At 38.8% G+C, this 26,286-nt stretch overlaps 1 long non-coding RNA gene across 1 annotated transcript; it reads left to right on the top strand.

Moving 5' to 3' along the window:
- Positions 1-26,205, top strand: LOC117980361 (uncharacterized). Its single transcript, XR_004671633.2, has 5 exons — positions 1-286; positions 8,470-8,509; positions 8,769-8,909; positions 23,854-24,042; positions 25,449-26,205. It is a non-coding gene; the product is annotated as an uncharacterized LOC117980361 (long non-coding RNA).
- Positions 26,206-26,286: the final 81 nt, after the last annotated feature.

Here is a 26,286-nt window from a genome sequence, read left to right as displayed (position 1 = left end):
AGTCAGATCACTGCATCCTCTGACTACACTGTTTAGCTCACAAAGGACTAATGAATCAATTTGGACTTACAAATATTAGTCCAGAAACTAATGCAAATTGTTAGAAAAGCAGCTCTCTTTCCATTAGGGTTGGGAAACAAGGCGAATACAGCTCAGAAGCTTCTGAGGAGAGCTCAGCTGAGGATGAAACCAACACAGGAAAACACAATCAAGAGGTGAAGAAAGAGACATTTCTGATACAATTATATGCTTGCCTTTAGAGATGCCTTCTCTGGATTTCAATTAGGTAAGCCCATAATTTGTTTTAATTAAGCCAATTTGTAAGTCAGCAGATTTTCTTTTTAATTAAGTCAGTTTGAATTGATTTTCTGTCACTTGCAAATAGAAATATTGGTATCTGGTATGCCACAGAGCACTCCACACTCTTCAATTGCCTTCCTCTCCGATCTAAGGCCAGTGCTAACCTGGCCTCCTCCCCATCTGAAGCTGACAAAATCATGTCTCTTTACATGATCCAATATATAACCTTCATTCACAAACTCAGGAAACACATCTGAGCTTTATTCTAATTATCCTCTACTTCTCTCTACATACCAGTGCTCTGTGCAATGTCATTTTTTTAATGTGGATTGCCTGATTCATCTCCGAATGTGTTTTAATTCTTTCTGCTTAAAATTATTATAAACAGTCAGAAATAAAAGAAAACATGGAAATAATTCACAGGAAGCATATAAATTAATAAGATCACTGATGAAGGCTTTGAGATACCTGCTAAAAACAATGGCGATTATAAAGTAGACAGAGCAAGTAGCTAGCACAGGTTGAGGAGCATTTAGAAGGGCCCCACCTCACTCTGAAACTGTATTACCTTGCTGTTTATTCTTTTTTCTGTGGAACCACAGGAAGTATTAACCATTAATACTCCCACTGTTTAAGTTATAAAAAAGTGAGCTGAGTACTGACACATTGATCATGTTTTGTACACTAAAAATCCAGATACATTCATGATAATCATAAGCATATTCATAAAATAGATAAGAAGGTTAAGAAGATAAAACAGAAAATAAGAAATGAAAACATGAGTATTCAAGAAAATCTGCTATACATGGATTCCAAAGGATATCACCATTCAGCTCCATATTGCAATAAATAAAATTTTCAATATGTATGACTGATATACCTTTAGAAGATCTGAATTTTTCTAGTTGAAATTATAAAATACTAGAATAGAACTTGAAATAAACTACTCTGCCTTGCCAAAAGCAAAAAAAAATTTGAGAAATATAAATTTCCCAAGCTTCATTTTCTTCATCAAGCCTATTGACAAGAGACTTTATATTATTTCTGACTTTCATCCCACTATTCAGAAAAGATAATCGAAGCAACCTTAATAATAGATCAGTCTCATTAATAAAACCTCTGCTCTACTCCAATTTACATGAGCTTCATTATGAAAAGTAATTGGGCACACTGAATTTACTGTGGGAGTCAGCTAATGCTGAATACAAAACCACAGGGAAATTTAGGAGGAAGGCTAGATGCAAGGTCAAGTATGTTGTAAGAAAGCTGAGTAGTCCTCAGAAGAAAAAGAAAATTGGGTATACATAAAGGCCCTCAACCTAAAATTAAGCTTTAAATTTTGAATAAATAAATGCCTTACTGGACAGAAAAGTCTAGTCCCCCAAACCAAAAGAGCAAAAGAAGATGATTTTGTGACAGTGGCATTGACTTGACATCAATGCCATAATAATTAAAAACAGGTTAATGGCTAATTTTACTATCCCTCCTCTTGTATCTCCCATGTTCCAATTAGGCAGTTAAGGTAGCTGTCAGAGCTAGGACTGCTGACAAGAGTTCCAGTTGCATCTCTGTTACACAGTTAACTTTAAAAGCTTTTAATTTCACATGCAACGCCAAACAGACTTTTAAGTGAATGAGATCACTGATGCTCTATTCCAATACAATATTCCTAGTTCAAAATGCATATGGGAAGACATTTGGCTACAAATTTTTAAATAGCAAGTGCTAAGGTTATAAGATAACATTAGTATTCCTTCTTCCCCGATCATGTTATTGAAAAATGATAAGGAACAACAGTTAGAATTCACTCCAGTTAAGGGTGTATACGAATCAGAATAATGTGTACATTCCTTTACTTGGCATTTAGAAGTAAGTTTCAAAGACGTATATTTTGCCCTCACTTGGAGACTGGAAATTGAAACACTGGTATATATCAGATATGCAAAATTGGTATATATCAGGGAAGATTCTGAAGTCATGTATTAAGAAGTAAGGCACTACATGTACATATTATGTGTATGTTTGTAAACACACACAGGCCACACACACACACAGAATATGCATGCCTGACCAAAAATAGCACTTTGTAGACGGATCTCTCCTCCAACAACATATATTCTACCAAATCCTCTGTGTCTGTTCAAGTTCTACTTTCTCTGTTGTCTTCCCTAATAAATCCAGACCATGTCTATTCTTTTTCTCAAAAGCAATTTCTACTTCACCACCACCATCACACATTTATCAAGAAATACAGGACCTTATTCGTAAAGCCAATAGAATTTCCCTAAACCTGAAATAGTTTAAAGCTAGTTACAAAGACAAGATGCAGACATAAAAAGTATAAACAGCAGCCTTGAAGTAACTGGATTATGGGGTGGGTGAAAACAGGAATGAAAAGGAAGATGGGATCACAGAGGCAGGGATAGCCAGAAGTGGAAAAGGTTTATGGAGGAGGAAGCACTCAAGTTTGTCCTTGAGGAAGGGCCCTTCTCAAAGTTCCAGAGTGGAACGAAGAGCCCTGGCAGTAGGAATAAGATGTGGAGACAGATGGACCAATACAGGACAGTCAGGAAGGTGTAATGTGGGCTGCACCTAGCAGCCTCCCTTAAGGGAAGCTCACATGTTCTCTTCGTCTGTGGATTCATCAGTTACTAAATGTGATATTACCTGTGCTTGATATAAACATCACTAACCAAAGACTAAAAATACAATAGCAGGCACTTCTAAAAAATTTCAGTAGCATTAGAAAGACAGAAAAAAAAGGATGCCAAACTCATGCCCACACTAACTGGGGTTCACTTATACTGCTTGTCTAAATTTGGGCAATGCACTCAATAGTTGCAAATGAGTCCAATTAACTCTCACATTCGAAGTAGGAGCCTTTCACGTATGAGCCATAACATAGACAGTAAAGGGGGAATAAAATTTCCTTAAAAGTTACAGTTGAACTTGAAATCTTCAGTGCATGAGTTGAACTAAACTAAAGCAACCTAAAAAACAAACAAGGTTAACTCCCAAGTGCTAGTTACTATCCTTGATGAAAACATGGATAAATTCACAATTTAGACCTTGTTAAGAGCAACTCTGCTAAAACCAAAGCTTCCATACAGACAACCCAGTGAGTCTCAATCTTGGTTGCATGTTAAACGCACTTGGAGAGCTTTTAGCACCCAGTCAGGACAGGTCCTTACCTGATCCATTAAACCAGAATCTTCAGGTATGGAGCTCAGGCAGGGTGATTCTCACAAGCAGCAGAGTTGAGAATCACTGACATCTCCCCCTCTTACAACCATCAGTGGCCTTACCAGATTAGGAAGAGTTCATCAGTTTGTTCATCATCACTTTGTGGAAATGGAGTTGATCACAGCATAGCATAGATAAGCTTTTTAACTTTTGTCCTAGTGAGCAATAATTGGAATAATTCACTAAGTAATTCACTAAGTAAAAGAACCAGTAAAAATTAAGTAGTCATAGCTTTTAAGGAAAGTGGCAAAAGAAGGCAATTGAGCCAAGAAAAAGTAAAAGTAATGAAACATTTTTGGAAATAAAATATCTGGGCCAGGCACAGTGGCTCCCATTTGTAATCCCAGCACTTTGGGAGGCCAAGAAAGGCGGATCACCTGAGGTCAGGAGTTCCAGACCAGCCTGGCCAACATGGTGAAGCCCATCTCTACTAAAAATACAAAAATTAGCTGGGCATGGTGGTGCATGCCTGTGATTCCAGCTACTTGGGAGGCTGAGGCAGAAGAATCACTTGAACCCAAGAGGCTGTGGTTGTGGTGAGCCGAGATTAAGCCATTGCACTCAAGAGTGAAACTCCATCTCAAAAAAATAAATAAATAAGAAGAAAAGAAATAAAATGTCCTGAAATTTACAAGTGTGTCTAATGGTTCATATTAACTCATTCACTTAATGTTTAGGGTGATAGATATATTAACCATCTAACAACATAATACTGATTTTTAATTCTTACTAGAGGCCACTAACAGTACTAAACATATTTTATATTAAAATTATTTAATATTATAATCTTATGAGAGAACATACCCCATCTTAAAGATGAAGAAATAAGGTTCATAATGATTACATGATTTTTGCCTAATATAACCTGGCTAGTGACCAATTTTCTAACTTCTAACTGCCTCAAGAGCAATTCAGTTCAGTTATCACAAACCACTGTTATCCAAGGCTTAGCCTACAGTCCTGACAAAGATGTGTTGGGATTAGATATGAATTGTTACAAATGACTTTTGAATCTATTTACCCTTAATTCATGGCAAAACTTGCAGGACTTTTCATTTATAAGGAAATTCAGCCAGGGTGATTATAATTTCTGACTTATTGGGTGGGCATTTAAATATTCCTGCCAGTTTCAAACTCCCTTTCCTTTAGGTTGATTTCACTTAGGGACCCAGTTTGTCAAGAAGTTCCAATGTGTTTGGAATAAGAAAGACTGGCACTTGATTTTGGGTGCCAATTCTTTCCACAATAATAATCTTTCAAACATCGTTCATTTTCAAAATAGAGGGGTTCTTATAACAAGCCAGACCTTCAACTCAGATTTAAGGAAAAGGATCATACTGAAAAGCTTCATGTGATGGCTTCAATACTTTCTTGAAAGTGTGCATAGGCATTAACAAGGCTCTGTAAATGAGTGATTGCATTCTGTTTATAGAATGCAGAACTGAGGTACACACTCCAATCTAACTCATCCAAGAAGGGGCAAAGCAGAGAATAAAAACAACTCCCTATGAATAGCACTAGGCCCCCATCCCAAGAGTACTCTGCTATTTAATTTAAAGCCTGGCTCACTCTACTTTTCCATTCAAATGCCAAGAGAAAACAAGCTGAACGGTTCAAGCTTGAAGATGAGAATGGGGCTCCCATAAGAATGAAGGAAAAACCATTTCAACACTGAAGATAGGCCCTCTATAAACCCTAATGTGGTTTTCTCATTTGTTGCGTGGCATATTGGTCTGCTCCTCTTAATTTATTCCAACTGTTTCTCCTGAAAAATACAAGGTTTGCAATTTGCTAAGGGCCTCAAAAAGCACAAAGAAATGGTAAATCATTGAATGATGATTACCAAGTCAAAGGAATGAATATTGCTTTTACTAGAAGACACAGGAATGGTTATTGGCCATTTGTCATGCTAGATAATAGATTATTTCTTTCTATGCACAAAAACTTGACAATTTCATGATTATATACTCCAAATGTATTGCATGCACAAGTATTAAAATATGAAGTGTATAATCTCAGGATATGTTGTTTTCTGAATATGATAATTTTAATTGGCATGAAATTTGCATTTCATATAACTTTAAGTCTGAATATGAGCATATTTGATAGGAATCCAGTATCACTCATCATTTTTCTTTATTTTGTATTCACATCTTGATTTAAAAAAACAGAAATCTATAATGCTAAAATCGTAATTTTAAAATGTCTCTATCAGCTTGCTAATCTTTCAGACTGAAGTGTAGATAAGTACATTTTAGTAATATTGGTTTAAAACACAATTAAGGCTGAACTTTTATATATTTTTCCATTTAAATGTTCACACTTCCTTTATATGCTTATAGATTAATTCATTTCTACATTTTTTTTCCGACACAGGCTCTCATTCTGTCTCCTAGGCTGGAATGCAGTGATGCAATCACAGCTCACTGTAGCCTCAACCTCCCAGTCTCAAGCAATCCTCCCACCCCAACTTTCTGGGTAGCTGGGACTAAAAGTGTGTGACACCACAGTCAGCTAATTTTTTGATTTTTCATAGAGATGAGGTATCACTATGTTACCCAGGCTGGTCCCAAACTACTGGACTCAAGTGATCTTCCCACCTCATCTTCCCTAAGTGTTGGGATCACAGGCATGAGCCACCATACCCACCCTCTACATCTTTTTAAAGCAAAGAGAGAGATAAAGAAAGAAAACCTCAGTGCTTAGAACAATGCCAACGTAGTGAAAAAAAAACTGAAATAATGAAAGGAAAAGGAAAAAATTTATGCACATATTTCAGGTTAATATCTTTTCCAAGAAAAATATTTTTTTTAAAAAAGAGTGAACAACAGATTGCCTACTAGGTGCATCTCCTCCATTAAAATGATTAAAGAACAAAACAGAGTATCTGAAGTGTCATGATAAAATAAAAGCTGTTCATACTCACATTACAGTCTGCCACAATTTTTTTTAAAGTCAGTTTTTTTTTTTTAATTTCCATAGGCTTTTGGGGGAACAGGTGGTATTTGGTTACATGAGTAAGCTCTTTTATCAATATTTTATTTCCATAGGTTATTGGGGAATAGGTGGTGTTTGGTTACATGAATAAGTTCTTTAGCGGTGATTTGTGAGATTTAGGTGCAACCACCACCGAGCAGTATACATTGCACCCTACTTGTAGTCTTTTATGCCTAACCCCCTCCCATCTTTTCTCCAAGTCTCCAAAGTCCATTGTGTCATTCTTATGCCTTTGCGTCCTCATAGCTTAGCTCCCACTTATGAGTGAGACCATACGATGTTTAGCTTTCCATTCCTGAGTTACTTCACTTAGATTAAGTCTCCAATATAATCCAAGTTGCTGTGAATGCCATTAATTCATTCCTTTTATGGCTGAGTAGTATTCCATGATATATACATACCACAGTTTCTTTATCCACTCGTTGACTGATGGGCATTTGGGCTGGTTCCACATTTTTGCAATTGCAAATTGTGCTGCTATAAACATGTGTGTGCAACTATGTTTTTTGTATAATGGCTTATTTTCCTCTGGGTGCATACCCAGTAGTGAGATTGCTGAGTCAAATGGTAGTTCTACTTTTAGTTCTTCAAGGAATCTCCATACTGTTTTCCACAGTGGTTGTACTGTAGCAGGACGAGCCGCAGACAAAACCTCTCAGACACTGAGTTGTAGAAGGAAGGGCTTTATTCAGCTGGGAGCATCAGCAAGCTACTGCCTTAAAATCCAAGCTCCCCAAATGCACAGTTTCTGTCCCTTTTAAGGGCTCACAACACTAAAGATTTCACATGAAAGGGTTGTGATTGATTTGAGCAAGCAGGCGGTACGTGATGGGGCTGCATGCACCAGTGGTCAGAGAGAAACAGAACAGGGCAGGGAGTTTCACAATGTTCTTCTATACAATGTCTGGAGTCTATGAATAACATTGGTTTCTAAGTTATGAGTTGATTTTTAACTACTGGGTTTAGGCCAGGCAGGCCCAGACCTGGTTTCGGGCCTGGCGCCCAGCTGCCTGTCTTGGGTTTTACGTCCTTAGTTTTTTTTAAAAAAAAAACAGGTACTGAGTATGAAACAATATAAAACAATATGACAGGGTCTCTCTCTTCCCTCAGTACTAGTTCCCACCAGCAGTGTAAAAGTGTTCCTGTTTACCATACCCATGCCAACATCTATTTTTTTTTTTATGGCCATTCTTGCAGGAGTAAGGTGGTATCACATTGTGGATTTGATATGCATTTCCCTGATCATTTGTGATGTTGAACATTTTTTCATATGTTTGTTGGCCATTGTATATCTTCCTTTGAGAATTGTCTATTCATGTCTATTCATGTCTATTTTTATGGGATTGTTTGTTTTTTTCCTGCTAATTTGTTTGAGTTCCTTGTAGATTCTGGATATTAGTCCTTTGCTGGATGTACAGATTGTGAAGATTTTCTCCCACTCGCTGGGTTGTCTGTTTACTCTACTGACTGTTCCTTTTGCCATGCAAAAGGTCTTTAGTTTAATTAAGTCCCAAATATGTTTCCCCAATTTTTAGATTTCTCTTCTTCCTCAAGAATGCCAATTATTCTTAGGTTTGGTTGTTTAACATAATCCCGAACTTCTGCGGGGCTTTGTTCACTTTTTAAAGTTCTTTTTTCTTTGTCTTTGTTGGATTGGGTTAAATCAAAAACCTTGTCTTTGAGCTCTGAAGTTCTTTCTTCTGCTTGTTCGATTCTATTGCTGAGACTTCCCAGAACATTTTGCATTTCTCTAAGTGTGTCCTTTATTTCCTGAAGTTGTGACTGTTTTTCATTTATGCCATCTATTTCACTGAAGATTTCTACCCTCATATCTTCTATCATTTTTTTTTATTTCCTTAAATTGTACTTCTCCTTTCTCTGGTACCTCCTTGATTAGCTTAATAATTGACTTTCTGAATTCTTTTTCAGGTTAAATCAAGGATTTCTTCTTGGTTTGGATCCATTGCTGGTGAGCTAGTGTGATTTTGATGGTGGGGGGTGCTAAAGAGCCTTGTTTTGTTATGTTACCAGAATTGTTTTTCTGGTTCCTTCTTATTGGGGTAAGCTATGTCTGAGGGAAGATCTGGGGCTCAAGCCTGCTGTTTACATTCTTTTGTTCTGCTGTTCACCATGGGGTGCTCCCTTGATGTAGTACTCTCCCCCTTTTCCTAGGATGTGACTCCCTGAGAGCTGAACTGTAGTAATTGTTATTTCTTTTCTGGATCTAGCCACCCAGCAGGGCTACCAGGCTCTGGGCTGGTACTGGGAGTTGTCTGCAGAGTCCTGTGATGTGAATCATCTTCAGGTCTCTCGGCCACGGATACCAGCAACTGTTCCAGTGGAGGTGGAAAAGGAGTGAAATGGACTCTGTGAGTGTCCTTAGTTTTGGTTGTTTAATGCACTATTTTTGTGCTGGTTGGCCTCCTGCCAGGAGGTGGTACTTTCAAGAGAGTATCAGCTGTGGTAGAATATGGAGAATCAGGAAGTGGGCAGCGCCCTCGAACTCCCAACAGAATATGCTCTTTGTCTTCAGCTACCAGAGTGGGTAGGGAAGAACCATCAAGTGCGGGCAGGGTTAGGCTTGTCTGAGCTCAGACTCTCCTTGGGCAACTCCTGCCCAAGGGGTGGGGCCATGGCTGCTGTGGGGAATGGGAGTGTGGTTTCCAGGTCAATGGAGTTATGTTCCCAGGAGGATTATGGCTACCTCTGCTGTGTCATGCAGGTTGTCAGGGAAGTGGGGGAAAGCCAGCAGTTACAAGCCTCACCCAGCTCCTATACATCCCAAAAGGCTGGTCTCACTCCCACTGTGCTCCCCCTGAGTTTGTTTCCAAGTAGTGGGTGAGTATGGCTGAGAACTTGCCCCAGGCTACCAGCTTTCCGTCTGAGAAAGCAAGCAGGGCTTTCACGCCTCCCAGCCTGTTGAGTCTGCATTGAATTCACACCCTCCCCCGAATTCTGGCCAGGAGACTTCGCCTTTGGTTGGAATTGTTACCAAGTTTAGCTGGAGGTTTCCTTCTCCCTGTGGTCTCTTCCCAGTTACTCTGGCAGCCCTCCTCAAGGACCCCTGTGAGAGAAGTCAGAAATGGCTTCTCTGGGGACCCAGAGAGACCACAGGGCTTTTCCCGCCGCTTCTTACACCCCTGTAGTTCTCTCAGCTCTCTAAACTGACTCAGATCCAGGTAAGGTCAAATCCATTTTCCATGATCTATACCTCCAGGTTCCCCAGTGAGGGTGTGTTTGGGGGCAGACAATCCTCTTTTCCCACTGTCACAGTTTGGGCACTCACAGTATTTGGGCTGTTTCTTGGGTCCTGCAGAAGCAATCCGCTTCCTTCAGAGGGTCTGTGGATTCTCTCAGCTTTCCTAGTATATTCCTGCAGCAGTTCTGTAGCAAAAGTTCACAATGTGAGCCTTTACGTGTCCGTCCGAGCTGGAGCTGCAAGCTGGTCCTGCCTCCTATCCACCATCTTGCTAAGATCCCTGATTCTTAAAAGCAGTTTTAAAGTTCTTCATTGTTCATTCTTCTTTGGGCCCATTTATCTTAGTTATTAAAGTCACTAGTAGCACAGGATCATGCAGAAAAAGTGCCTGCTGCTATGGTTGTATCCACATAAACAAACCAGTTAAGTATCTGTTGAATTGCTGGATACATCAGGCCAAAATTCCAAACTAGTTCCAGCTTTAAATCATTTTACTTAATTGCTGTGGTGACTGATCGATCTCTCAAACTTGTTAATCTGTGTAGACATGACCTATATTATGGCTGAGGTAAAAAAACCAGTAACTGAGAAGTTGACAGCAGCATAATTGAATTCAACAACATAAGAGGGGCATAAACTCTACCATCTCTCAATCTAAGAACCAATTCTCACAGCTCTATCAACTGGTAGGCTGGACAAAATGAAGAATTTCTAACAATATTTCATTATTCTGACAAAAAAATTAGATATGTAACTGCCCAAGAAGTCCTCAAAAAAGCATATTTAAATTTATATATTTATTTATATATATTTAAATTTATATATTTACATCCCCAGTGGGGATGTTACCAGAGGGTCCTTGCTCCCAGAGCTCGCCAGATGGTGGTGGGCTGCTTCCAAGATGGCAGCGGGCTGCTTCCAAAATGGTGGCAAGCCTTGTGTTCTCTGACCTGGGATTCTTGGCCTCAGGGATTCAAAGGAATGGAATCTTGGGCCATGCAGTGAGTGTTATAGCTCTATTAGAAGCCGTGGGTCACGGAAGAGAACCGTGGAACCTAGTGACGAGTGTTCAGCTCAATTAGGATGAACCCGGGCACTTAGCCATGCAGGAACAATGGCAAGCCTCTAGCCCGATCGGGAGCAGCAATGGGCGCCTTGCTGGATCAGAAGCACAGCGGACACCCTGCCGGATCTGGAGGGATGGAAGTCAGTGGCGGGTCTGTGAGGGTGGCAAACAGCAGTGGCAGATGGCGAGCGAAAGCTCAGCTCCAGCCGTGACAAACACAGACCACAAGAGCGTGCAGTTGCAAGATTTAGTAGAGTGAAAACAGAGCTCCCATACAAACGGAGGCAACCAAAAGAGTGTACCCGATGCCGGCTCGATTGCCTGGGTTTATATCCCGATGATTGTCCCTCCAGCTAAACTGTTAGTCAATAGATGATTGGCTATTTCTTTACTTCCTGTTTTTGCCTAATCAGCTTTTTAGTGAGCTCTCTTTACCACCTGATTGGTCGGGTGTGAGCTAAGTTGCCAGCCCCATGTTTAAAGGTGGATGTGGTCACCTTCCCAGCTAGGCTTAGGGATTCTTAGTCGGCCTAGAAAATCCAGCTAGTCCTGTCTCTCAGGCGCAGGCAATACAAAGTCCCTGAAGGGTGAATGAGTATGCTTGGTGTGCAAAGAATAGCAAGGAGGCCATTGTGAGAGTGAAGTGGAGTGGAGTGAAGTGGAGTGGATACGGGAGAGAGTAAAAGATAAAGGCAGAGAGGTAATGAGAGCGGAAGAGGAAATCCCCCTCTTTTTCTTGTTCCTTTCTTTGATTTTATTCTGGTTCCCTAGCACCACCACTCTTAGGGTGGTTATACTACCCCCTTAATTCCACAAACAAATTAACTTTACACAGCCACTGTTTATATCATTGTGCCATTTATGCATAGAAGTTGTTTGGTGTGTTGGATTACTCTGTCTGATAACTGACTTGTCCTGCCAGGTTGGTAGCCCTAAGCTAGTGGATTTTCTTCCAAGAATATGAAAGCAAAATATGCTTCGGTATAATATTGTGTAAAAACTTAATTGTATTTTCTAATATATCAGAGAGACACCAGCTGCTATTAAATAAAACTTCCTGAATTATCACTGTGCTGGCATTTTTTTTTGTCTGTTTTTTAGAAAAAAGTCTATTTTTTTAAGATTTTTACAAGTCTGCTTTCTACAGTGTCTTTTAAATTAAACATACTGTTACATCTTATGATCATTTAAATTCATAATTTTGCTCATCAATCCTAGATATATTGAATTCAGGTTGATAATTTAAGAAATAGTGAAGATATTAAAGATCCCCTTTTATTCTGTAACTTTGCTCCTTAAATATTTGGCACAGTGGTATTTTACTTTGGTTTTGCTATTCAGAGGACAGTCTTGATATATGAACATGAAATTTTAGGAAATGTCATGAATAAATGTAATCTAATTCCATTCAAACCACATTTATTGAGTACCTACTATCTTCCATGATTGGTTCTAATATTTCTCAATACAGCAAAGACCAAAACTGCCAATGGTGCTGTCAGGATGAAGCTTTTCATTCTATTACGGTTGTCACAATAAAATGAGTAAATGGACATCAAGTAATAATAAATATTTTGAAGGAAAAAGAATAGAGTAAGGGGAATTCATGAGGTTGAATAAAATACTCTTTATATATGGAGGGAAGAAAATTCCTCTTTATTAGAAAGATATTTAAGCTGAGATATAAAAGAAGGAAGAAAGCAAACCAAGCAGTATGAGGGGCAGTGAGGAAGTTCTAGACAGTGGGGACAGGCAACACAAAGGCCCTGAGGGTGAATGAGTATGCTTGGTGTGCAAAGAATAGCAAGGAGGCCAGTGTGAGAGTGAAGTGGAGTGGAGTGAAGTGGAGTGGATACGGGAGAGAGTAAGAGATAAGGGCAGAGAGATAATGAGAGTGGAAGAGGAATGGGGAATAGATCATGTTAGGCATCACAGGCTAAAATAACAGTTGTAGAAATATGAAGCCAGCAGAAGATTTTAAAAAAGAAAACTGTCATCTGCCTCCCATTTTTAAATGCTATATGGAAAATTAATTTTAAAGACCGAGTTAGAGAAAAGAGATACATTAAGATACTGTTGCACTTCTAGGCAAAAGATGAGGATACCTTGGGCCAGCATAGTAGTGGTAGAAGTAGTGAAAAATAATTTGACTTGAGAGAGACTTTGCAGGGAGAATTCTTTAAAACATTGTAGATGGATTATTGCATGTGAAGAATGAGAGAAAAAGAGGTGCAAGGATGACTCCAAAACTTTTGCCTGATCAACTGGAAAAAATGGAATTTCCAGATACTAAGAAAGAAAATAGAGAAACAAGTATAGAGAAATAATTAAGAATTTGGCTTTGAATAAAATTTGGGATTCCCAGTAGTCATTCACGAGGGGATAGATGTTGAATAGGAAGTTGGCTGTGCAAGTCCAGCACTTGGTATGCGATTTGGACTAAAAATACAAAATTAGCAATATCAGTATATAGATAATATTTGGTTTGGTTGGAGTAAACAACTCCAGCAGTGACAATTATGAAGAAGAGAGAGGACTAAGGACTGCAGGACTGCATTGAAAACCATTATTTTTCCATACTCAGAAAGCTGGCAAAAGGTGAGAAGGAAACCCCAATTTTTATATAATTCAGTATACTTCTTAATGTTAGAGAGCTCTTTTATAGCTATATACAATTGGTAGTTATAATAAGTCCTCTCACTTTCAGAAGAACCAGTACTAATAGAGCTGACACCTAATTTATTTGCTTGCTAAGCATCAGCTGCTAATCCCAGCTGATCTGAATCTGAATGAAATTAGTTTGAGGCAGAGTTGGACTTTACTAAAGGACATTGTGCCTTTGAATGATGTTTTTTAAGATAGACCAAAGGCTCCCCCCAGACACCTGGTGTTTCAGAAATTGATAGGGCTGCTCTACAGAGTAGTTTGATTCCAATGCAAGTTCCTCAAGAAAGCCACAAGCCTGGGATTTCATTATTTAGCCTACCAAGCATCCACTTTTGAAATCAGGACAAATCATTTATTCATTAGTATCCCATTGTAGCAGCCAAGACAGTCCCAATGATCCTAAACTCTTGGCATTAAGACTTTCGTAGTCCCCTCTCACATTGAATAGGGCTGACCGATATAACAAATAAGATATTGTGGAAATATTGGCATATAACTTAAGAGGCTACATCATGAAAGACATCAGAGCATCTACATTGCTCTCTTGAATTACTCAGGGGAAGCCATCTGCCATGTTTCAAGAACCATCAAGCAGCCCTAGAGAGAGACAAAAACCACTTAGCAAGAAGCTGATGCTTCCTTCTTACAGTCAGTGAGAAACTAAGATTGCCTATCAATAGCCATGTGAGTGAGCTATCTTGGAAGCAAATCCCCAGCCCCATTCAAGCCTTAAGATGACTGCAGCCTTGGCCAACACCTTATCAATACCTTGACTGTTGCTGGGCGCAGTAGTTCATGCCTGTAATCCCAGCACTTTGGGAGGCCCAGTCGGGCAGACCACGAGGTCAGGCGATCGAGACCATCCTGGCTAACACAGTGAAACCCCGTCTCTACTAAAAATACAAAAAAATTAGCTGGGCGTGGTGGTGGGCGCCTGTAGTCCCAGCTACTCGGGAGGCTGAGGCAGGAGAATGGCGTGAACCTGGGAGGCAGAGCTTGCAGTGAGCTGAGATCGCGCCACTGCACTCCAGCCTGGGCGACAGAGGGAGACTCCGTCTCATAAAAAAAAGAAAAAAAATACCTTGACTGTAACTGCAAGAAACACCCTTAGCCATAACCACCCACTAAGAACACCTGCTAAGCTTCTCCCAGATTTCTGATCCGTGGAATCATAAAGCCCTGTTGTTGTTCTAAGTTTACTTGGGAAGCTTTGAAAATATTCATGCTTGGTTTCTATCCCCAGAGATTCTGACTCAATTGGCCTGGGATACGGGCTGGACAACAGGATTGAGTCTATCATCAAAGTTATGGTGTTCAAACAATATGTCACTCAATTTCAGATGAGTTATGGAGCCAACCTGACCTACTAGACATTTACTTCTTTCCAAAAGTGAGAGGCAGGGCAAGTATTATATGGGTCATGGTGTTCTAGATGTGGACTCTGCAAAAAGGGTCAACATAGGTGGTACATTTCCCATCATTTGCTGCTAATTCTATTAAAGCACATTAAAATGGAGACCAAGCCTAAAGAATCCCTGAGCAGACAAAGCCAGTTAGGCCCTCATAAGGAACCTTAACCTTTCTTGCTTTGCAAACATAAGTGAAACTTAACTTGAGCTATTTCTTGTAAATGCCTCAGTTAAAGAAAAACAGAATTTAAGCTCGACAAGTCAGAAGCAACCAACAAACATATACTTATGTAACTAGGCATTTTCCAATGGGATACACCAAATAAGGCAACTGTATGACTGCAACCAATCAAATATTTTCTTTGCATTACTTTTGCGTTTGTCCTGTAAAAGCCTCCCACTTGTATTCCCTCTGTGGATCTCCTGAACCACTTCTGGTTTGAAACTGCTACTGTTTGATTCATGAATCACTGTTTGCTCAAGTAAACTCTTTAAAATTTTACTGTGCCTCCCTTTACTTTTTAACAATCCATGCAGGGCAAATAAACGTATGGCAGGAGGTACAGAGGAAAATCCAGCTAGATGTGGGCTGTTTTCCACCTGATCTCAGCTTACATACCACCTAACGTATGCTGCCATATCCCTTCCATTTCATGAGGGATGACCTTAACTATTTCCTTTCTTTCACTTCGACTTCTACTGTATTTAATCCTCCTTGCATTCCCACATGCATACACACTACACACTTACCTGTTAGGATACTTTCAGCAGCAAGTAAAGAAAACCCAACTCAAGCAGCTTAAAAATAAAGAAAGTGTATTCTCTCATATAACACAAAGCTTAGAGGTAATTGAGTGGTTTATTGGCATAATGCACTCAGGATCATTCCATCTCTGCTATACTCAGGTGTTGTCTAAAGCTTCAGACTAATTTATTGAATGGACATGGACAACTGCCTCAGCTTCAGACATGAAGACTGAAAGAACAGAACAGAGAAATTCTCTTCCAATGTATCCTCTCTTATCGGGAAAGGAAAAAAAACGTTTTACACATGCACACATACACACACACACAGAAAGCCTCGCCACACATCTCATTGGTGGAAAAAACTAAGTTATGTGCTCATTCCAACCATTAACAGGAAAAAGAATAGGAAAACATAATTGCTAAAGCTATGTAGCACTTAGTCCCAGTGAGTTAAAGATAAGATCACACACACACTTCATATTATCAATGTCTGCTGAAATACTTTAAATTGCATATAACAGATACATATCAGTTAGCTGTTGCCACAGTAATGCTGCAAAACATAGACATGAAATCTCAGTAGCATAAAACAAAGTCATGTATGTCTCAGGAATCTACAGGTTAGCATGAGAGGTTTGGTTCTGCTAAACTCAACTGAACTCACACATCATTGATTCTTTTGACAGCCAACTAATCTAGACTGGGCTTGGCAAATGGTGCTGATTCAAGTTGTGGTTCCAGCTGGACTTTGATACTCACTGAAGGTTGAGCAATTCAATAGGTATTCATTCTAGGGTGCAGGATAAAGGAACAGAAGGTATCAAGGAGGTAACAGCAAAAGCATGAGAAGGCAGGCAGAAATGCAATGTCTTCTAAGGTCTAAACTAAAAACTGACACACTCCCACTTCTACTCACATTCCATTAGACAAAGCAAGTTATGGCTAAGCTCAAAGTCAAGGTACGAGGAAGAACACATTGCAACTGTGGGAAGGACGGCAAAGCCACAAGGCAAAAGGTTTGGATGTAAGGGGAGGTTAAGAATAGAGGCCAGTATTTCTATTTACCACTGATACTAAATCTAGTTCTGTCAACCAAAAATAAAATTATTGGAAAAATATTGAGGACTCTCAGCATTGATGAAAACTTAAGGATCAGGCTTAGAAAATATATATCTGAAAAACCAAGAAGCCAGAAGCACACAAACATTTTCAGCAGTATTAACCTGCCAGGATATTTCCACCACAGGATTTTCAACATCACTGCCACTTCTGCGAAGGAAACGCTATCATCCTTTCTTTTATTTACTCATTCAAGATTTAAAATCCTCGGCAGGAGCATCCAATCAACTCAGGCTGGGTTATGTCTAGGCAGTATTATCAGGATCAGAGAAAAAGAGGACCTAGCCCTTTGCGTTTTCATATTGAGAAGTGGACACTGACCCCATCAAGATAACATCTAATTAGGGATTCTCCTAAGATATAAGGGGTCTTAGATGCCAGAGAGACAAAGACACAATGTTCAATGGCTACATGGAACTGGAATGAAATAGGAATTCGGTGAATGAAGGAAGGACTTCCAACTTCCTCGAAACATCCCTCATTAAGGGAAGTATTTCCTGTTCACCAACAGGAGGGGGAATCTTTTTTTTTTTTTTTTTTTTGAGACGGAGTCTTGCTCTGTTTCCCAGGCTGGAGTGCCGGGGCGCGATCTCAGCTCACTGCAAGCTCCGCCTCCAGGGTTCACGGCATTCTCCTGCCTCAGCCTCCCGAGTACCTGGGACTACAGGCGCCCGCCACCACGCCCGGCTAATTTTCTATATTTTTAGTAGAGACGGGGTTTCACCGTGTTAGCCAGTATGGTCTCGATCTCCTGACCTCGTGATCCACCCGCCTGGGCCTCCCAAAGTGCTGGGATTACAGGCGTGAGCCACTGCGCCCGGCCAGGAGGGGGAACCTTTAGATCATTCATTATAAATCCTCTGAGGCCTAGCCAGCACCTACTGGCAATACACATTTGAACAACAATTTCTTTGGGATTATGGAGGAAAAAGTCTGTTAGCCTTACAAATGTTTTTATAATAGTTTTATGCTGCTGAATAGACTTAAGGAAATCAAATATGTTTCCAGTTTTGCACTCAGCATTTAAATAGTCCGATGTACAAGCAAGAGATATATGGTTACCTCATGTTTAAACATACTCAGGAAAAACCACTGGGCATTGAAATGTACTGCCTCAAATGAATTTTTATGCTGAGAGGTCTACACTAATGTGATAGGTCTTCAATTCTACTCGTGGCTGTAGGAAATCTATAAATTCAAATCACTATTATGCTTAAATAATGCAATTGCACTCAAGGGACATAGACTGTAATATCGGATTAGGTCATGAGATTAATGGATTCGGAGGGTCTCATTTTTTTCCTCCATAATTCATTTTTGGACTAAATGTTTATAGTAAATCAAGTCTGTGTCACAAAATAGCCATTTGGGTTAGTGAACAGAAGTGGAACAGCAGCAGAAAGGAAAATTAGAAAAGGGAAGGGAGGAGCGAGAGTTGGCAAGGGAAGGGGGTAAGAAGGAGGCAAAGGGAAGGAAAAAAAACGCCTCCTGTCCATCACCTCTCACTACTCTCAGGCATGGTGATTCTCTGTGTTTTCATTCCTTACTTAGGATTGTAAGACTGTGCAGTATCTGTGAGAAGGCCAAGCATGTCTTCTTAAGCAATTTTCCACTCAACCAGTTGGGGTCACTGTTGTCAGGTAAAACAGTATGGCCCTCATTAATCACACCCACAATTGATGCCCAGGTTCCTGTAATCCCAAACCTAATCTTTTTTTAATCTATTTTTTTCTCCCTCTTGTTCTTTGTCCTCCTCTTCCTCCTCTTCCTCCTTTCTTCTCCTTCTTCTTCCTCTTCTTCATCTTCTTCTTCTTCTTCTTCTTTTCTCCTTCTCCTTCTTCTCCTTCTTCTTCTTCCTTCTTTTCTTCCTCTTTCTTCAAAGAAAGGATATCCTTTATTTTAAAAGGCATAGCAAAAATAGACTTATCAAGATGCCCACTCAGATAAACTAATAAGAGTGAAGAGAAAGAAATGCAAAGGTGGGGTACTGCCATTTAGAATATGACATTGCATCTAAACAACCCTCTGGGCAGTGGTTTGGTCCCTATTAGTGTCCTCTTATAGATGGACTGTCCCCACATCAGTTCTTTGGTCTTTAAGTTGTTCCCAACCATATTAAGCAGAGGTCACTTCATTTCTTTCCAAATTCTTCTACTAGATAAAGTGTGCTGGGATGAAAAGAGTGAACCACTATTTTCTTGACTGAAAATGATAATAGACTCAGGCATTTCAAGACACATAATGGAGATGGCCCAACAATGCCCCAAAAGGTCATATCATAGAATAAGAAGAATGAATGCAATGAACTAATTCTGTTCAGTTGTGTAATCTAATGAAGTCATGCCAAAGTTTGGAGCCTTCAGCAGTAAAATTAACGGCTTTCAAATTGAGGCTATTTTTAAGTTTCTCCATTAAAGTATTTTTTTTGAACATATACTTTTAAATAGGCTACCTAGTTCTAACTGGATATAAAATGAAAGTAAGGAGAATAACTGCAATGTCCACCCTTTATGCTCAATAAACTACAGTAATTAAATTGGGTGAGTGGGTCCTTGTCTTAAAAAAAACTTTCTATTAAAAATGATGTGTCCTTTCCTCATCTAATGCAATCCAAAGACTCCAAATAACTAGAACATGGACATTCTTTATTTATTCTTGACAGAAACTGGGCACATAGGGTTTGAAATCATTATACTTCTGGCCTAGACAACTCACCAACAAATTATGGTTTCAATGGTTACTACCAACAATGGGTTTTAGTCCTCAATTTTGCTAGTGATAAAAAAAAACCTGATGCTAAAAAAAAGGGCTTTTTCTTTTCTTTAATTCCAGAGAAGTATTGGATAAATATAAACTTCATTACTTTCTTATTGTTTTCAACAGTCATATGCCACATAATGACATTTTGGTCAATGACAAACTGCATATAAAATAGCGGTCCCATAAAATTACAATGGTGCTGAAAAACTAGTATAGCTTAGTGATGTCATAGCCATGTGGTGATGCTGGTGTAAACAAACCTACTGAACTGCCAGTCATATAAAAATGTAGCACATACAACTATGTATGGTACATAAAGGTTATTACAAAAGGGTCAAATAGTTTTTTAAATGTTAAGTTTATAAAGTAAAAAGTTTCCAGTAAGCTAAGGTTAATTTATCACTGAAGAAAGAAAAACACTTTTTAACGAATTTAGTCTCGCCTAAGTATACAGTGTTTATAAAGTCTACAGTAGTGGACAGTAATGTCCTAGGCCTTCACACTCACTCACTGACTCACCCAGAGCAACTTCCAGTCCTACAGCTTCCATTTGTGGTAAATGATCTATACAGGTGTACCTTTTCTTACCTTTTATACCATATTTTTACTGTACCTTTTCTATAGTTAGTATGTTTTGATACACAAATACTAACGCCTGTGTTATAGCCAGGAACAATAAGTTACACCATATAGCATAGGTCTGTAGTAGGCTATACCATCTGGGTTAGTGAAAGTGTGCTCTATGATGTTTGCACAACGAGGAAATTGCCTAATGATGCATTTCTCAGAACGTAACCCTATCATTAAAAAATGCATGACTGTATTTACAGCGTCCAAAAGAATCTTTGTCATCACGGTATTCCTTAATTTATTCCAATAAATGTTCCTACAAGACTCAGATGTACTCAATTATTTGCATGTTTTACCTCTACTATTTAAATTCCTGCCAAATTCCAAATTAATTTTATTCAGCATTATTTCCTATAGTCAAGCAATAAAAGAATATTGTCTAAATGCTAATCTGCTGTTTATTCATTTTCCTTGTACAGCTTCAGTCCCCCAGAGTTTGACATTTCAATAAATCCTTAAAAGAGATTATAATGCTGCCTTGCTATATATTGTTTTCTCCAAGAAAATAAATTAAGAAACTTTCCCACCTTTCACCCTTTAAAAATGAGAAAGAAGTGTATCTTTCTGCCTATAGAAAACAGGCTTTGAATATGGAATTAATTACAAGAATCTGGAATAAAAAATAGTCCCTGGCTAACAGAAAATGATTTCAATAGATTCTGGCAAAAGCTTTTCTATAATTTGTTTCCTTCAGAACAATCTGATCAGCCTCATTCTCATAGGATGCTAAAGCAGAGAATCCCATATGTGCTTATGCAATATGCAAAAGGTCTTTGGATTTTTTCTGCAGCTTTAACTACAGGCCTTGGGTTTGCCTGTCATTGAAGGCAATCTGTGCATAGTTGATTGAAAATGCAATTCATTATGTGATTCTTCTTAATGTCACAAATTGAGAAGGGTGGTTAAACTTTGAGTCATGATTGGGGGAAAGAAGACTTAATATGCAGGAGCTAATTAATATGAAAACAGCTAATGAATTAAGAGTTATACACAGTTGACAGGCTAAAATAGAGCAGGTTATGTAGAAGAACCCAATTCAATCCTGTTATTCTCCTCATGCCCTCATCACCAAATACCTGCATTGGGCAGGTAGAGGCTGTGTGGTGCACAATTGCCTGTGCTTTAAGGTTTATTCCACTAAGTAATCTACTCCCTTCACACATACCAGCTTTACTTTACAACTGCCTGAATTCATAAAAGCCTCACCATTGCCTCAGGTTGCCAGATGTTCACAAAGCATGGTCAGTCGTTTTTGTTTTTTTTGTTTTGTTTTGTTGAGACAGCGTTTCATTCTTATTGCCCAGGCTGGAGTGCAATGGCGTGATCTCGGCTCACTGCAACCTCCACCTCCTGGGTTCAAGCGATTCTCCTGCCTCAGCCTCCCGAGTAGCTGGGATTACAGGCGGCTGCCATCCAGCCTAGCTAATTTTTTTAAAATATTTTTAGTAGAGACAGGGTTTCACCATGTTGGCCAGGCTGGTCTCAAACTCCCGACCTCAGGAGATCCACCTGCCTCGACCTCCCAAAGTGCTGGGATTACAGGCATGAGCCACCACACCCGGCCGGGCAACCTTATCAAGAGAATTAACCCCTACAGCCAAGTCATTTCTACAGTTTGGCATTGTTCCACACATGTGGTAAACCCAGCATTTTAAGGTGTACATTTAATATGTAAATGTTACATTAAAAACATAGAAACAAATTTAAAATAAAAAAGAAAGAAAGAAGATTTGCAGAAAAAAAGGAGATTTCCTCCCATAGGACAGCTATTGATTGGCTCAGGGAACAAATATTTCACTACAATCAAATCATACATGCCGAACCAGTGTAGACCATCCTTTATATGTCAGCCAGTTCAGGGATTCAAACTCCAGAAAAATGTACAGAGTGGAACTCACTTCCCATCTCCAGCTTCAGCCCCACACGTGGAGTGCCTACTAGCTTGGCTGAATCCTTTGCTATCACTTCCAGTTCAATTTGTGTCAGGCCATAACCTAGGGGCATTAGGTGAGGAAGTCAGGAGATGGCAGAAACCACAAGTCTAGTTAGAAAAGAGAGTTGCACATGAAGATTTATAGCCATATGTCAATTTGGACAGGAACGAGAGTGCAAAGACTGACCATAGGCTAGGGAAGAAAGAGAATGTATAATATCACCTGAGAGGTTTTCTAATAAATAGGACAGGGATGGCGGGATGTTCTACCAATACTTCATGGCCCCACCTAACTGCGAGGGTGGCTGAGATATATAGTCTAGCTGTGTGCCAAGGATAAGATAAGTGGATTAGGAAATTAGATTTCATGAGTACATGGCAGTCTTTGGATCATCAGTCTAAAAATTAAATAATTTTAAGTCTATCCATCAAGGCTTCACTAAATCTAATCCTATTATGAAAGTTTTCTATTCTACTCATTCAGAGGAAGATCTGCCCAGCTTCTGAGCACAAACACTTACGTCTTGTTTGGCAAATAACTTAACCTTATAACAGCGCTTTATTTTTATCCTATTGCTATCTAATTATCATGTCGCTTTTAACATTCTAAGAATAGAAGTTCTCACTCCCCATGTTGACAGTGAGCTACTTATAGGTGAGCAGTAAGTATCTTGTATTTCTAGATCAGGTACATGCATGCACACAAACACACACACACACACACACACACACCCTGACTCTGTCCCTTACTCAGATTAGGTATTTGAAAAGAATATAGTAAGTGAAAGCATAAGGTTCTGGATTTGTAAAATGAAATCTATCATCTATCAAGATAAGTACCTCCACAAAAAATAAACAAAGAGAATAAATACATATCATCAATAAACACTGTTGGGTTTACAATGCAAAGTTCAGTGTTAGGAAAACTAAAGATGCCATAGATGTCAGCCATGGTCTATATCCTTAATGAAATTTGTAAAGAATGAACAGATGCATAAAGTAATTTTATTTTTACTTGAGAATTGGAAGTTCCACTTGAAATGGTTTGACTACATACATTTATTTCCTGAAATACCTTTAGCATAACATAAAGGAATAAAAAACATTATAAACCTTAAAGGAAAATGAAAATAGGACAGGAGACAATAGCAAGTAAGATATTTCCATAGAACGTTAGAAGATGGGAATGAATTGAGAAGTGGTAAATGACTCAATGCATTAAAAAAAGCTGAAACTTAGACAGAAGGATATTGATTAGAGTCAGAATGAGAAAATGTTTAGAACCCTGGAAAGTGCTTAGGAATTGGAAGCATGGGCATTTTGGGAGGCAGAGGATGGGACTGTATAAGGATTTATTAGATACTAGATACCTCTTCTACCTTGTGCCAGGTGAGTTCTCCCTCCCCTTACCCATCACTTCAAGAGAAGAGAAAATTTAATCTCTAGAGAAATTGGGTCCAGAAAGACTTGGGACTCAAGGATACTAAGCTCAGCAGAGTGAGACAAAGGTGCTGTGTTGAAGACAGGGGATTAAGAGAATGTCCATGAATGGTGAGGGAGGGAGGCGACAGAGCATAAGTCAAGGGTGAGATGTAAGAATGACACTGTATTTCTCAGCAGCATGACTAAAAGCTGGAAGATAATAGAGTAATGTCTCCAAAATTATGAAAGAAAAGTATTTTCAAACTAGAATTCTATATTGAGCTAACTTAAAGTGTGAGGGTAGGCTCTAAACATTTTTAGATTCTTCCCAAAAAATTATTTCCCACATACTTTTTTTTAGGAACATATACAGGATGTGCTCCAAGTAAAGCTGTAAGCCCAGAAAAAGACACCATGAGATCCTGTTGCCTCCAGACAATTATTTAACCTTCCACAGTTTTAAGGAAATTAAACTACAGTATAGACAATTATTTTGCAAAGGATCTTGGAATAAGAATTACAAACAAAAGAAGTGGGGATCTCTAAAACGGTAAGAAATAATGTTTCCCTCATGTTGAATTGAGAAAAAAAAAGCATTACATTTTATTAAACTTGTTTTGCACCAGCATTCAATATAATTGTTTACTTGTGTGAGCTTTTCAGTTTCTGAGTCATGGTAACTTGATGAGCAATTTTTATTTTATATTTTCACAGAAATACTACATTGTCTTAAAGAGGACATAGAATAGGAGCCACCTTTAATTCAATCACCATATTAGTTAAATACCTTTTTTTGTATAATATATGTACCTTATTCATGCTATTTTGGCAAATAAAGGATGTATTGATCACAGAGATTAAAAATTCACATAAATGAATATATATATGAGAATATATATTTATTTATATGAATTTTAAAACCATATATATAGAGATGGTTTGAGCCCAAGGTTTAAACTATATCAGCAAAACCAGGCTCTTTCTTTCTCTCTGCCTTGTTCTCTGATATAATGGCTTATTCTCAGGCTCTAAGAAGAGGTAAGATAGTCAGTCCATGCCTTCCATGTTCAAGTCCAGCAGAAAATAAAGAGCATCGCTTGTAGAAAGCGTCCTTAAGACTCAAATAATTGACTTTGATTGGCCCACTTCAGTCAGATCCCTTTTCCTGAAACAAACGTGATATCCTTGGGAATCACTGTCACATTCTTCATGCTATAGAGCCCCATCTGGACACTTGGCCAGAGACCATGGAATTTGTTACCCCAAAGGAAAACTCATGTACTTTTTCTCATCAAGTGAGGATAAATGCTCAGCAAGCAAAAATAGCATATATCCATTGCAACCTTTTAATACATTCACAAATCCATTGTTCCACTGTCTCCAATGAGCAGAATTCCTATACAAAGAAGGCTTGTTCTAAAACCAACTTCTTAACATTTCTCTTGGTTAAAACAAAAAAAAATGCCAAGTATTGGCTGGGCACGGTGGCACACCTGTAATCCCAGCACTTTGGAAGGCCAAGGTGGGTAATCACTTAAGATCAGGAGTTCGAGACCAGCCTGGGCAATATGGCAAAACCCTGTCTCTACTAAAAATACAAAAATTAGCTGGGCATGGTGGTGCACGCCTGTAATCCCAGCTACTCAGGAGGCTGAGGCACAAGAATCGCTTGAACCCAGGAGGCAGAGGTTGCAGTGAGCCAAGATCACATGACTGCACTCCGGCCTAGGAAACAGAGTGAGACTCTGTCTCAAAAAACAAAAAAAAAGCATTAATGTATCATTTCCTTTTTAATTTATGATCAAATCACATGCAAGTGTACATTTTCAAGTTCCATATGATCATTTGGGGTCTTTATAGAGTCCTTGCTCAATAGTACAAGTTTGTAGTAGCTTGTAGTTATGAAAGAAACTACCTTTAATTGTGCAGAGGATAATTGTAATTTTCTTTTTCTAGAGGACATGCATTTTCACCTGAAGCTTTCCCTTGAATATCATCACATTCCAACTTCAGCTTTGCAGATTAAATATAAGGGATTTCCTCTACATCAATGCCTCCTGGACTATTGACTATAATCTGCCTTAGCAGGAAGCCAAGTATTTTAGAGAGCTATATTGTGTATCTCTGAGACCAAAAAAGAAGAGCAGCTCCACCTAGACCTCCTGCAAGTTCCACGAAATGGCTAAACTGATGTGGTTCTGTCTTTCCAAATAAAGGAATTAATTTTCAAAAATTGACAAGAATCTCTGGTATTCCTGCATTTGTCTGAGAAAAACCTCTCCTGTCATGTTCAGCTACACACCTGCCTCCGGAACCTGGGAGAAGTTATACCTGTCATTGCCAACCATGAAGGCTTGATGAGGGCTTAGGAGCTTTATTTCTACAGAAATAATCCATTCTCTGCCATCTCATCTGAAGTTCGGAGAAACAAGAATTGCTTCTCTATTTTCAAACCTTACATTTTCTTTTACAAATAAAAATACATCAAATTTATTTATTGAGTACCTACTAAAATTACGGGATCTATGTCCTTAAGGAAATCATGCTGCTGTAGAAATTCTGATGTGTTATACAATGATTTAGAAATGTACTGTGGAATCTTAGAAGCTGCATTTGATATGCGTAGCTAACCTCCTAAGATAAAACTTTGTCTTTCATAATAAATAACTATTAAAAAAATCATTGCCTTATGTAGTCATGGCAATACTGTGGAAATGGGTTCCAAGGGATATATATATATATATATATATCCTTACTTGAAACTGGTTTTTGGTTCCTGTTGAACAAACCCCTG

This window comes from Pan paniscus, chromosome 4, assembly GCF_029289425.2.
Source record: "Pan paniscus chromosome 4, NHGRI_mPanPan1-v2.0_pri, whole genome shotgun sequence".
Lineage (NCBI taxonomy): Eukaryota > Metazoa > Chordata > Mammalia > Primates > Hominidae > Pan > Pan paniscus.
Note: the sequence above shows the minus strand (reverse complement) of the source record. Positions and strands in the feature narration are given on the sequence as shown.